This window comes from Geotrypetes seraphini, chromosome 15 (assembly GCF_902459505.1).
Source record: "Geotrypetes seraphini chromosome 15, aGeoSer1.1, whole genome shotgun sequence".
NCBI lineage: Eukaryota > Metazoa > Chordata > Amphibia > Gymnophiona > Dermophiidae > Geotrypetes > Geotrypetes seraphini.
This window is the reverse complement of record NC_047098.1, coordinates 10,554,525-10,570,013: the sequence shown is the minus strand read 5'-3', so window position 1 is coordinate 10,570,013 and position 15,489 is coordinate 10,554,525. Positions and strand designations below refer to the sequence as shown.

Here is a 15,489-nt window from a genome sequence, read left to right as displayed (position 1 = left end):
GACCGCGAGAGGGAAGGGTGGATGTTGCGGGGAATTGGCGGTGAAGGGGATGGCGGGGACGGGGCAGTGAAGGAGGTCAAGGGTACGGGGCGGTGAAGGGGACAGTGGTCCGGTGACAAAGCAGTGACGGGGACAGATTTTTTTTCCTCCCCATGTCATTATCTAGTGCTTACGCTAATGTGCTGTGAACAGTAACATGAAGATTTAAGAACTGTATTGGCCCTGCTACGATCTCTCATGCCATGTTTGCCGTTCCGTGTCTTCCATGCTATGTTGCGTCATGCACGCTTGCCCAACCATTTTTGCTATGTTTACTGTGTTATGTTTTGCTGAACTATGCTCGGCATGCTATATCTCGTAATAGCATGTTATAGGTCATATTATATTTTTACCATGCATTGTAAACTTTGTTTTGCCATGTTTGTCAGAATTGCTCCAGGTAGATTAGACAGATTGTGAGCCTTTGGGAACAGACAGGGAAAAATGCTGGACTACCTGAATAAATTCATGGAAAACGTTATAGAAAATTATATAAATAAAATTGATAGATGATCCTTTCTTGGCCTTTTCATGGTGATTGGGTGCATTTTCTATATAAGAGAGATGGGGGATGGGAATGCCAGTGCCTCACTAAGTAACCCAGCTACGGATATAACATTGTTTTATTCCCTGGTCAAGCCTACTGAAAAAAAATTGGTTTGCCACAGCTTGCTTGCATAATTTCACAAAAAAAAAAGTAGATTTGATTACATTTGCACTGCTCTTCTGTAGCTGGTTTTAAGAAAGGTTTGGATAAGTTCCTGGAGGAAAAGTCCATAGTCTGTTATTCAGAAAGAGATAGGGGAAGTCACTGCTTGCCCTTTATTGGTAGCAAGGAATATTGGTATACCTTGGGTTTTGGTCAGGTATTAGTGACCTGGATTGGCCACCGTGAAAACGGGCTATGGGGTTTGATGAACCATTGGTCTGACCCAGTAAGGCTATTCTTATGATCTCGAGTGTGTGTGTGTGTCTTGACCATATCTACTCAGCATTTTAAAGTATTCCAGTAGTCACAGATTGAAAGAAGCAGTTTTAATTGATAGAGGTTGAAGATTAGCTCTCATCCAGAGCATTTTTAAAAGATTACTCAGTGTGCAAAAGGTGCAGTTTTGTCTTCCCTAAATGAATTTTTTTTTTAAACCTAAACAAAAGTGTGAGAAATTGTGTGTTCCTCCTCTGTAAAGAATAAATTTCCCAGTCGATACTGGGTAAAAGTCAAGAAATGCTGATTGTGTTCATCCCCGGTTGCCAACTTTTTTTTTTTTTTTCTTTGCTGCTAACACTGTATTATTATTCTTTGAGAAACACAGTTTTTCTAATATTACAGCACACGGGCCAGGATCAAAAACCCTATTTTATTTTTTATTATTAAGAAAATACTGCAGCGCGTCCTGACTCCCAGCCAACTGAATGTTTTTAAAATTTCATGAGTCGTGGCTGTGCCTGTGTTTATTTTGCTGCAGACAAAATTCACCCTTGCTCCTGAGGATCCCATCACGCCAAACACAAAATGAACTAGCCTTATTGTATCAGAGCTGGCAGATGTGTCCCAGTTTTTGCAAAATGACACTAAACAATGAATGGAGTTACAGGGGGATTCCCTTCAGGGATGCATCACAGCGAGAAAAGCAGATGAACAGCGTATGATTGATTCTGTAATCTGTGTTTATCCCATTGGTTAATAATGTAATTATATAGAATGATATGCAAATTGTTGGGGGGGTAATCCTGCAGTTTCCTTCTCAGCACTGTATCTAGCTATGTTCAGCCATTGCACTCTGTCTATTGACTTCCCTTGCTGACATCACAAAAGCGAGAAGAGTGCGAGCATTGGAGGAGCTTATGATGCTCCTGTTCTGGGTTCCCAACTCAAGCCTTGTCAGAATCAAGGCTAGAATCTGGTGCTGTGAGACTTCAAGTTCCTTTATTTCTAGATACACTGCCTATAGAAGCACATCTAAGTGGTTGACAACATAATCAAATCAAATTAAAAATCAATAACAAACTGTTCCAATCATTTAAAGGAGAGAAAAGACAGTAAAGACGATTTTTATTTCTATTCTGTGCTGCGGACAGTCTCAACCACGGAACCACATTCAAATTATGTTGAATGATTGATTTTTAAAAAAAATAAATAAATAAAAAAATAATAAGTCTGGAGAGCAATCTTGAATTTATCGTAGGAGGGTTCCATGCAGAGGCAGAGCCAGTTATGTTTGGCTCAGCTCGAGAAAGAAAAATGGGGAGACCCAATGATCCACCGATGAAAACAAAAGTTGTGGATATAGATGTTCTGGAGATAATTTATTAAAGTGAATTGTATGAATATTGAATGATTATTGTATACTTGTTATGAGATATGAAAATGAATAAAGAATTGGGAAAAAAACAAACAAAACACTGACATATAAAACCATGAAAATTCAATGAAAAAAGTACAATGATAAAAAATACTGTGATAAAAATCCAACCGGACCCTACACGGTTCATGTTTCGGCGAACACGCCTTCCTCAGGGGTCCAATGGTTTGCAAACTCAGATATAAAGAATTGGACTGAAAACAGTCTATTATCTTTAAACCTGTGAACAAAGAACACCGCAGACAAGCTGAAGTAGCAAAAAAACGCTATAGCTATAGTGCTGATTTTTTTTTGGCACCTAATTTTGAGTGAATATAAGATATTACATTATAATCGTGTAATGGTACGGATCACCTGCAGATGGAGACATTGTTGCCGTATACGACATCCCATTCTAACCCAGGAATGCTATAGCTATAGCGTTTTTTTGCTACTTCAGCTTGTCTGCGGCGTTCTTTGCTCACATGTTTAAAGACAGTAGACTCTTTTCAGTCCAATTTTTTATATGTGGGTTTTCAAACCCCTGAGGAAGACATGTTCGCCGAAACACGGACCGTGTAGGATCCGGTTGGATTTTTATCACAGTATTTTTTATCATTGTACTTTTTTCATTGAATTTTCATGGTTTTATATGTCAGTGTTTAATAAATTATCTCCAGAACATCTGTATCCACAGTTTTTGTTTTTGTTTTCATCGGTGGATCAGCTCGAGTCCACTCACCAGAGGAAGCGGTACAGACAAATGGGTTTTCCACCTATATCGGTGCCCAACATTTGGGCGCTTCTTATAGAATTTGCCCCTAAGTGCTTTGAGAATGAGCTCCATAGTGATAGTTAAATGTGTCTGTTATGTATACTTTATTGAGAACAAGGAAACAGTCATATATTGGAAGGTCTTCTCAATGAGAAGCGGATGATAAGTTAACGGCTGCGTTACATAGAAACATTTGGGTCTTGTATTGTCAGAAGAATGAATGTTACAACAAAACATGTCTTATGGATGCAATTAGGGATGCGCATTCACTTTAAACGACATGCCATTTTCAGCTGAATTGGGGAATGAAGGGACACGTATCAAGTCCTTAGGCCTTGTTTTCAAGCTGTAAAAACCAGGCCCTGTTTGTCTTTCCTTCTTTGACATGTATGTTTAAACAGAGATGTTGTGAAGTGAATTCAATTGTTTTGTTAAGCCGTATTTACAGACAGATTTAGATTAGGGGCTCTGCTGGTTAAGGCTTTTTCTGACCCTCTGTGGACTTCAGTCTCCAGATAGAAAAAATGCTGATGTGTTTAAAGTTTCATGTGACCTGTGTCCATATATGGTTTGTGTTTACGTCACATGCTGACACATGCTGACAAACCTGATTCATATAAAAGATGTGAAACTCATAATAAAATTTGGACATGTTTTGGAAGATGATTTCTGGTCTTTAAGATATGTCCCCAGGTACCTGACTTCCAAATGACAGAGACAGAGAAAGTATGGGGCAGGAATTGGGACCTAAATCCTTTTCAGGGAACAAGACCCAAATTTTTCCACGATGTCATAAATAGTCTGCCATAAGAGTATGTGCACTTTCCAAAGTGCAAAAACTTGCTCTATTTAAAATATTGACCCTGAAATGAACAAAATTTTTTTTTTTTTTTAGTATAACAACATGAAAAGCCCCATAATGACAAGGGAAACTAAACGAAATTAAACTTTTGGGTTACATACCCTTGGAAGAAAACTCTTTTAAAAAAAAAAAAAAAAAGTCTTTTTGTTTTACTCTGTCATCTTCTTTCCGTAAAATTACTTCTCTCATTCTTTCCTGATATTGGCAAATTTTATCACAGTATTGATCTGCTGCTCTCCACGAGTCGATTTAAAGACTGATCTTAGCTTTCAGTTTTTCTTGATTACATGTAAGGACGATTTTGCAACGCAAATGTAACCATGAGAGTCGTTTTCAGAATTTTCGATGCAGGTCGTGGTGTTTTTTCACTCAAGAACTGCATGTTTGACTATTTCTCCCTGTCTCTCTCCGTGCACGTATTTTGGATTCGTGGGGGAAAAGGTGGCGAGTTTCACTTTTTGAAATCCCCTCTCATGCTTTCATTCACATACTTTACCCCTGCTCCGTTTTCCTAAAGGAAACTTTGCGGACATGTCCCTAAGGAAAATAGTGTTGGTTTTACCCTTTTCTCAGTGCCTTGGGGGGTCTCATGTTTCAGGTTTTATTAAAAATTTGATATACATTTTATTAATGTATATTGTACATTGTATTTGATTATATAATAGGAAGGTTTGGGGAGGTTGGGGATTAATAGCATTTTATGTGTACTCTTGATGACTATTAAGTGATATATTTATGATCTATTTGTTATATTATATTGATTCACTTATTGTACGTTTAAAAATGAATAAAGAATTTTAAAAAAAAAATTTGATATACCGCCTTTATCAAATATCAAAGCGGTTTTACAAAGCATTATTTAAAATGAAAGACACACTAAAAACAATTTCCAATATAACAACAGGGAGACCAACAGACAAATGATGACTTACTTGTACAAAAGATAACAGGGCAGAACTGCAATATTTAGATAGTAAAGAACGGGGAGGGAAAAAACAATGGGGAAGGGGGAAGCAGTCACATCAGCCAAAGAGACAAGGCTAATGAAAGCTTAAAAACTTCCTTAATGCGTCCTAAAAGGACGATCATAGATCAAATGCATCTTTGAAAAGAAATGTTTTTAAACTGGCTTTGAATTTATCAAGGGACATAATCTCTCTTAAATGGCTAGGAGCCGAGTTCCAAAGGGTAGGTGCCGTAACAGAAAAAATACTAGTTCTCATAGTGTTACTGTATCTTAATGAGGGGATAGACAGCAAGATTTTGATTAGAGGAACATAGAGAACGTTGAGTAGTGTGAGGGATCAGTAGTCTCCATACCAGTGTTGATTCTACTTTACCCCTTTCGTCATGTCATGGGGTCTTCATGCTAATGTTGTTACTGCTTAATCCCTCTCACAATGCCTTGGGGGTCTCCATACCAATGTTGATGCTACTTTACCCTTTTCGTCATGCCATGGGGTCTTCATGCTAATGTTGTTACTGCTTAACCTGTCTCGCAATGCCTTGGGGGTCTCCATATCAATGTTGATGCTACTTTACCCCTTTCGTCATGCCATGGGGTCTTCATGCTAATGTTGTTACTGCTTAACCCCTTTCACAATGCCTTGGGGTCTCCATGCCAATGTGGGTGCTAATTTACCATGCTCCCGATACCTTGAGGTCATCCTGCCAATATTGATGATTTTTGACCCTGTCTCCATGCCTTGGGGGTCTTCCTTCCACTCTTCCTGACATTTTGCCTTCTCACATTGGAAACATCCTATCGGAAACCAGATGCTGGGTATGATGGCCCTTTGGTCCAATCTACTATGACATGTCTTATGTTGGCTTGGGGTCTTTATGCCAACGTTAGGGCTCTTTGCCATAAGCAGGTTCTTGCCAGCAAGTTTTAAGTCAGTTTAATTAGAAATGGATAGAAACTCTTCTAACTGAGTGTAATATTTTCTTGCTTCATTGACTTAAATGGACCCAATGATGCAAATAATTTGGAATCCAAAAATGAACCACAAAGTGGATCAAATGAAACATGGACTAAACTGACGAACTTCTTCTGTGCACATTCCTATTGCCCAGGAATTTCTACCTTTTTTTTTTTTTTTTATGCAGGGCACTTCGGTGGTTACCATGAAGGTTGTTTAATTGAGAGAGCCCGAAGATGAATTGTTCCATTAATCTTCAGACCAGGTGCAGGAAAAATGAGATCATGCTATTCACTGCAGACTTCTGGCATTAGGATCAAGCCAAGCTGTTCTCTTGGCTTTCTTTACTCTTAAGTAATTTGAATAGGTTTAGAGCGACATTTTAGAAAAGATGTACAAATCAGAACTGACAAACAAAAGAGCAGATCAGAATAGGAGACGATAAGTAAAACCTTCTTTTTTTTTTTTTAGCAGGTGCACAATGTTCTGTTTGAGCGCAGGCAATATTGTGGAGAATGCAGGTTGGCGCTGGGCAGTTCCCGGAGCTTTGGTAATAACTCAGGCCTTGAATAGAATGAGTTTATTAGAAGTGTCTGTCAATGTGTGGCCTGAGTTGACAGAATCACAGTTCACGCAGTCCTCTTTACCTCGGGATTGCTGACGACGAGCTCCCTAGAAAGTGCCTCTGTGTTTTCCTTTTCTCTTGCTGCTTTGAAGTGGAGCTCTCCACTGCAAATGGCTGCGGGCGGCTGTCGGTTCTGTGGATTTGGACGTCTGCGGACATTCAAATTAGGTAGCTGGATCCCTGAGACTCGGGGGCTGATATTCCTGGGCCTCTCTCGTTCCGCAGTCTGAAGCCAACTGCATCTGCCGCTTTCTTGCAGTATTAGAAATCCTCGTATTTCCAAACTACTGATGGGAACAAGCAGCACCATTTCGGGGGGGGGGAGGGGCTGCACCAATTCTGTACTCTCCCCCATGTATTTCCTGGCACCTTCCCTATGCATAGAGTTTAATTATATTTTTAAAGATAATTATTACCTTACCCCCACCTTTTTTTTTTTTTTTAACAAAACCGTAGCGCGGTAATAGTGCCAACGCTCATTAAATTCCTATGAGCGTCCGAGCTGTTACCGCCCCAGACAGCACTCAGAGCCACCCAAGACAAACCACCCAAGACAAACCAGCCACCTGCAGTGACGACCCAAGACTTCACTATATGATACTTTATTATTCGGTAATTTACCACTTTCTACTGTCTGATACTAAATAGTCAATTTATTGTAAGGTAAGACATTATACTTCTCGATTTGCCTGTAATTTACCACTTCCTACAGTAGGTTACTGTACTTCTCTGTAATTTACCACCTTCTACTGCCCGATAATATATAGATAACTTACTGTAAGGTAAGATTTTACACTGCTCTATTTGATTGTAACATTTGATTGTAACATTCTACTCCTGGCCTGCGAAGTGTGCCCCAAACTAACTATCCCATACTTCTTGGCATTAAGCCAGACCAACAGAGCAAAAGCCAAACAATCACGGTACCACGATACACCGAAATATAGCCCACAACGCCCCCCAGACAAGCTTCCAAGACACAACCACTGCAGCCCCAGCTCCACACCATGGCACGTCCAAGCTCACACCAATGCACAGCACTACTCTTACTCTACCTGCTCTCCACTAGATACTGCAATGCAGACCACTCTAACACAGCTCCCATCCCCATACACATCACCCTACACCGATCAGTTAAACCTAAACCCCCTAACTACACGCCCCACACCACACAAGACCACCCAATCTCCCTTCTCACCCCCACAAACCGACCAAATCTCGCCCCAACAAACCAAGATCACTAAAAAAAACTCTCTTACTCCCACGTCCCACCAATCGACCACACCAACCACCAGCTCCTATATGGTGCCTACCTAAATATCAGATCAATGCGAAACAAAGCGATACTAATAAGAGATTGGCTGACTGAAACTAACCCCGACTTTTTCCTGCTCACGGAAACCTGGCTGCAATCAGAGAAAGATATCATCATTAAAGATTGCCTACCCCCAGGATTCAAAATTCTCTCACTAGCAAGAACATGGGGAAGAGGAGGAGGACTAGCTATAATCTACAAAGATCATCTAAACTGTACTACTCTCAACACAACCTCCTCAGCAAACGCAGAAATCCTAACCATCTCCCTAACCTCAAAATCAATACCCTCCTCACTTACTATCACGCTATTTTACATTCCTCCAAAAAAATGGTCCCTAACCAAAGAGGACTTTGCGGAATCCCTACTAACTAACTCTTTAACAAGCCCTTACAATCTACTATGCGGTGACATTAACATCCATCTTGAGCAAACGGACCAACCAGAAATCGCAGACTTTTGGACGATGCTCACCCAACTAGGCTTTACCAAACAACCCCCTATCAAAACCCACCAAAAAGGTCACCAACTAGACCTAGTAACTTTCTCTTCCAAGGAACAAGCCACCCCCACATTTTACTGGAAACAAGACAGTTGGTCAGACTCTCTCCGGTCAGATCACCATCTATGCACCTTCTCAATAGGATGCCAACTTAAACCCCCCAAAAACAGCAAAACTAGAACCATCAAAACACACACTACCAGAGGAAAGATTGACCCAGTGGAATTCTGGTCCCGCTTTGAAACAAACATCAAGCAAACCGAAGAAACAGAGAACCTCATGACCTCCTGGATTGAGGACAGCACCAACATACTAAACGAAATTGCCCCCATCAAGACCCGCAGAACAAGAACTACAAATCACGAAGGCTGGTTTGACTCAGAACTGCTGCTAGTAAAGAAAGAGCTCAGAAAACCAGAAAGAGCATGGCAGAAATCAGGAACCCAAGAACACAGACTAACCTGGAGACATAAACTAAAAAAGTACAAAAACCTCATAAACGAAAAAAGAAAAATGTTTTACTCTCACAAAATAGGTAACATTAAGACCAACAACAGTAACCTATTTAAATTGGTCAACGACCTTTACAACATCGATACCTTCACAAATATCTATGAAGAATCCACTCTTACTGCCAACTCCCTTGCAGACTTCTTCAACAACAAGATCCAAAGATTAAGATCAACTTTACCTACCAGGACCAATTCCCTCGAACAGTTCCCCATCCTCCCAGACTCTAATACACCTAACTCAGACCCGGGTATAATTAAACCAGACCCAGGATCCAGAACAAACCTTAGCTGGAAACAATTCTCAACAATTGACTGGAAAACCTTTAATACCTACTATAATAAATACAACCACTCCTTCTGCAAATTAGACACATGCCCACCAAACATCATGAAAGCAGCCCCGAGCCACTTCAAAGCAAACATGATGACATAGGTTAACTCCCTACTAGCCACAGGAATCTTCCCACCAGAGCAAGGTCATATCATGATTACCCCCATCTTAAAAAAACGCAAAAGAATCGCTAAACACCCCTTCCAACTACAAACCGATAGCAAGCATCCCCCTATTCACCAAAATAGCAGAAGGGGTAGTAAAGGTAGAACTCTCCACTACCTAGAAAAATTCAACATCCTAAGCGACTATCAATTTGGCTTTCGCACAGAACACAGCACCGAAACCATCTTAGCCACCCTTCTTGACCATCTTCACACACTCTTTAGTCAGGGCTCTAGTGCATTGATTATACAACTAGACCTAAGCAGTGCCTTCGACCTGGTCGACCACACCATTCTCCTTGAATGTCTGTCACACATTGGTATCTCTGATCAGGTCCTCAATTGGTTTCAGGGGTTCCTAAAAAACAGATCCTACAAAGTACACCAGAACAACGCTTTCTCATACAGCTGGGAAAACACCTGCGGTGTACCGCAGGGCTCCCCTCTATCCCCCACCCTGTTCAATATCTACCTAGCCTCCCTAGGTAACCTTCTACACACCCTCAAGCTCAAATTTTTCATCTATGCTGATGATATCACATTAGCTATCCCTTTTACCAGCCTCACTCCTGAAACACTCGATTACATTACAAACATACTCAACCAGATTGAGCTCTGGATGCTAGCATTCAGGCTGAAACTAAATTCCGACAAAACAAAATTTTTTCTGGCCTCCCCCAACGACAAAATCAAGGACACCACAATCCTACTGAAAGGAAGGCCTTTCCCCCTTGAAAACACAGTAAAAATCCTGGGTGTTACGCTGGACAGACATTTATCCTTAGAAACTCACACCGACCTCAGCGTCAGGAAATGCTTCGCGGTACTCTGGAAACTCCGCACTATCAAAAAATACTTCAATGACTCCTCGTTCCGCCTTCTAGTGCAATCCTCCATTCTCAGCATTCTAGACTACTGTAATATTATTTACCTGAACTCCACGAAGAAAACTACCAGAAGACTAAAAATGATCCAAAACACCGCCGTTCGCCTCATCTACGGCCTAAAGAAATGGGAACATATCACCCCTTTCTACCACCAACTTCACTGGCTACCTTTCGAATCCAGAGTGCTCTTCAAATTCGCATGCTTCTGCTACAAATCGGTAAATGGTCTCTCGCCAAGATACATCAATCCCCTCTTTAACCTTTACTGCACCAACAGGAAATCCCGCAGAATCCAACTGTTCGCCTACCCCTCGCTAAAGCTCTGTCATCTTAAAAGATTCCTAGACAAAACCTTCACCTTCCAAGCAGCCAAGATGAACCCAAGGATCGCCCAAATGATTCTTGAGGCTCCCACTTACCTCGACTTCAGAAAAACACTCAAAACTTATCTATTCAACATACAAGCCCTGTAACGCCCCCTCTCCGGAATCACCCGGCCACACGTTCGACCCTTCTCCCCCCCTTTATTGATCGCTGACTTCCGCCTCCTTCCTCATCAGCCAAGCTCGGCTAAAGTTGTTGTAAATCCAATAAATTCTGGTAAATCAGCCCGTTTGGCCCTATTGACCGCTTTCCCCCTTCTCTCCTTCCCTCTTCCGCTTCTTCAGCCATGTTCGGCGGAAGGTGTTGTAAATCCAATACATTGTTTGTAAATCGGCATGTCAATGCGGATCCTAATGTAATTGTTGTGAACCGCCTAGAACTCGATGGGTATGGCGGTATATAAGAATAAAATTATTATTATTATTATTATTATTATTATTAATAAAAAACGTGGAGGGGGGTTTAACGAGAGAGAGTTTGTGGTGTTTCTCTTTCCTCTGCGCTAGACACTTTTCCAGGAAGTCAGCCACGGCGCTGTACCTTTATTGCACCAGTTAACACCAATACCTGTTGCTTCCACCCTCTCTATACAGCTGATTATTCACAAGTCGCCTTTCCTTCCTTGCCACATTCCTTCATAAAACAGCAGCAAACCCAAGCGATTAAATTATGCCATGTGCAACTAAGGATTGATCCTCTACTCATAAAACGGGATAGTGGATGTTCTCGCCCCCAGCCCCCTTCCCCCCCTTTTTTTTTTTACACCTTACCCACCTCTTCATGTGAGAGTGAACATAAGATTTGCCGCTGCTGCTGGGTCAGACCAGTGGTCCATCGTGCACAGCAGTGCGCTCACATGGGGGCCCTTAGGTCAAAGACCAGTGCCCTATTTGAGTCTAGCCTTACTTGCGTATGTTCTGTTCCATTAGAAACTTATCCAACCTTGTCTTGAATCCCTGTAGGGTTGTTTTCCCCTATAACAGCCTCTGGAAGAGCGTTCCAGATTTCTACCACTCTCTGGGTGAAGAAGAACTTCCTATCTGTCCCCTTTTAGCTTTAGCGGCCAGGACAAAGGAAGTCATCTTGCCACTGTATCGTGCAATGGTGCGTCCGCAACTGGAATACTGTGTCCAATACTGGTCGCCGTACCTCAAGAAGGACATGGCAGTACTTGAGGGAGTCCAGAGAAGAGCGACTAAACTGATAAAGGGTATGGAAAACTTCTCATATGCTGACAGGTTGAAAAAGCTGGGGCTATTCTCCCTGGAAAAGCAGAGACTTAGAGGAGACATGATAGAAACCTTCAAAATCCTGAAGGGCATAGAAAAGGTAGACAGGGACAGATTCTTCACACTGTGGGGAACCACAGGTACAAGGGGGCACTCGGAGAAATTAAAAGGGGGCAGGTTTAGAACAAACGCTAGGAAGTTCTTTTTCACCCAGAGGGTGGTGGACACATGGAACGCGCTTCCGGAGGCCATGATAGGCCAGAGCACGTTACAGGGCTTCAAAGAAGGTTTGGATAGGTTCCTAGAGGATAAGGGGATTGAGGGGTACAGATAGGAGTTGAGGTAGGTTATAGAAATAGTCAGGGACCATTACACAGGTGATGGACCTGGAGGGCCGCCACGGGATCGGACCGCTGGGCGGGATGGACCTCTGGTCTGACCCAGCGGAGGCAAATTCTTATGTTCTTATGTTCTTATGTTCTCTTCACCTTGGAGAGGGTGAACAATCTCACTTATATGTTCTGATGTCCAGAAAGCAGTAAAGACCCTCCTCTTCAACTGAATTTCTAACTGCAAACTACCCCTTAACCCTCTTGTGTTCCCCCCTCCTTTCTGCACTCTCCTGTACTTAAGTTACTGTATAGTCTTTGAATTGTCCAAAATGTTTTCCATTGTGAATGTTGGCTTGTAACCCGTTCTGAGCTACTCGGAGGACGGGATAGAAACCGAAATAAATAAATAAATATTTGTCAACAATTGCTTATTTTTGATCTGAAGAAGAAAGGCTGCCTTTGAAAGCTAATAAAAGGTGCATTGTTTGTCCAATAAAAAAGGAATCAACCTAGTTTCATTAATGCTGGTTTCAAATCTCCGAAAAAGAAAGGAAGAAAATAGGTGTTTTATCATTTAAGAAATAAGTCTTCTCTTCTATTGCCTCGTAGCAAACAAAACTAAAGAGGAGTCATTTCTCGTAGTGATAAAACACTCGTTTCTGCCTTCCTTTTGGGGAGATTTGAATACGACCAGTGGCATAGTTAGGGTAAGAGGTGCCCTCCTCTCCACTCCTTCTGCCCCCTCCCCCTCCACTCCACACTTACGCTTTCCCTCCCTCCCCGTACCTCTAAATATTTGCCAGCATAAGTGCCTCCTTTCCGGCATGCTCCTCGCACCAGCGCTGGATTTCCTTCTTACGTCGCTTCCTGGCCCCTTGACCTGGAAGTGATTCAGAGGGGAACTAGGCTGGTGTGAGCCACAGGCAGAAGTTACTCGCGTTAGCGAAGATCTACAGAGGTACGGGGTGGGGGGGGCTGGATGGCATGAGCGTGGTGTGTCGGGTCAGAGAGGTGCCAGCGCCCCCACCGATACTCGGGGCGCCCCCCCCCCCTTGCTACGCCACTGAATACGACATAATTTTCTGACCCTTGAGGTAGGCTTGTGTCAGCCAAAACATGGGGATCTGTTCCCAGTTTTGTTTTGTCGCTGTATTAGTTAGGTACCAATATATTAACAGACTAATGTTTGGCCGGTACTCAAAAAAATTTTACGAGGCTACGTATAATTCAGAATGCAGCTATACGCTTGATCTTTGGGTTAAAAAAGTATGATCACATTTACTCCATTTATTCGTGAGCTGCATTGGCTGCCGGTGGAGGCTTGGATGAAGTTTAAATTTGGTTGCATCTGGTATAAATTACTATTCGGTCTTATTCCCAATTATTTAGAGATTTTTTTACTTTTGTTAATGTAAAGCGTTCAGTTCCATTCTTCTCATTCCCTTCTGTCAAAGGATGTAAATATAAGAAATACCACCAACATCTTTTAGCTTATCAAGCATCCTCTTGGAATAAAGTTTTACCATATTTTTTGCTCTATAAGACACACTGGACAATAAGACGCACCCACCTGTAGAAGAGGAAAAGCCAAAAAAAAAATAATAATTTAGTTCAGAATTTTTTTTCTTGGTTATTCCTCCTCTACACGTAAATGCGTCTTGTGGTCTGATGCGTCTGGTGCTGGGAAATCTGCTGCCCGCAGCCCCCCGGTACCTTTTTTTAACTGGTGTGGTCAGTGCTGGATGGCTGGACGGCTTTCTCCCTGCAGGGCGGCGCATAAGGCAGGAGCACCCTTTGCGCTTCATGCTTGGTCCAGAATCACGAGAACTGACGGCAAGCCATTCACAGAGCGGAGCGGGACCAGGCAGGAAGCACAAAGGTTGCGCTCCTGCCTTGTGCGTCGCTCTCAGGGAGAAAGGCAGTCGTCCAGCACCGACCATACCAGTTAAAAAAAGGTACCGGGGGGGGGGGGCAGGGGGAGAGGTGTATTCACTCCATAAGACACACCCACTTTTCGGGGGTGGAAAAAGTGCATCTTAGGGAGCGAAAATACGATCAATTCCTCGATATCTAATGCTGGGTCATATCAACATTTCAGGAAAACTTAAAAACGTATTTGTTCACCAAAGTTTTGGGTAATTAACTGTATCCATCTTGAATGTCTCCTTCCTTTTGTAAACCGCATGGATCTTTACTGTTATGCTGTATAGAAGAAGGCTTTTATGTTGTGTTAAGTTATGTAGCTGTTAAAATGCATTACTGCCGTGTTCGAAGCCTTCATTGACAGTTTTAAGAGGTGTAAATGAGGTAAACTTACATTTTTAATGCTTGATTTTTACTGTGCTACCAGGTAATGAATTATTTCACATAATTTTGCATCTCATTGCCTCATTAGAATAGATTTTTATTTTACTGTGATTTGATATATTAATTTTATATTCCACTGTTCACAAAGTACCCAAATGAATAATGTATACAGGCTAGTAAATGTATGTGAACCATGCTGTCTGTATTAAGGTAACAGGGTCAATATTCAAAGTGATGTAACTGGCCAGAAATTACTCCTGGCCAATTAAGGCCAGGATTCACTAACCTGTCGGATAGGGCCCGATCCGGGCAGGTCCGACGAATTCCGCAAACTCTAACATGCAGATGAGGACGATCGGAGAAACGCCCCCATCTGCAGGCAAGGACCGCGCTAGAGCGAACCCCCGCGCATGCGCAGACCACCTGTAGATGGTCTGAGCATGCGCGGGACCTCCGGGCCATCAGAGTTGATTTTTTTTTTGAGGGGGAGGGGTTTGCTCTTCTATTATTTAACACTGAGCGCAGCAAAAGTGCTGCTGCCTGCCTGCCCCGGCTCTCCCACCCTTCCCCGCACTGCAAAGCTATCGAGGAACTTTTGGGAGCTCGTGGTTTTAACCCGCTTAAGCAATATGCACAACTGATGGTATTCTATAAGTTGAATGTGTCGCTTGGAGACATGCCTATGACATATCCATGTTCCACTCATATGTTTAGCTCCTGATAGTTGCACACTAAGGGCCAGTGGCATATAAAAAGGGGTGCCTGTCTTGTTGGGGGCACCAGCACCCACCCATTCCTTCCCTATCCTTTTTTGTGGCCGGTTAAGAACATAAGAGCATAAGCAATGCCTCCGCTGGGTCAGACCTGAGGTCCATCGTGCCCAGCAGTCCGCTCACACGGTGGACCAACAGGTCCAGGATCTGTGCAGTAATCCTCTATCTATACCCCTCTATCCCCTTTT

At 42.4% G+C, this 15,489-nt stretch overlaps 1 protein-coding gene across 8 annotated transcripts in view; it reads left to right on the top strand.

The window, feature by feature from the left end:
• Positions 1–15,489, top strand: part of CAMTA1 (calmodulin binding transcription activator 1) — a 1,525,397-nt gene that overhangs the window by 1,282,521 nt on the left and 227,387 nt on the right. The window lies entirely within an intron of this gene.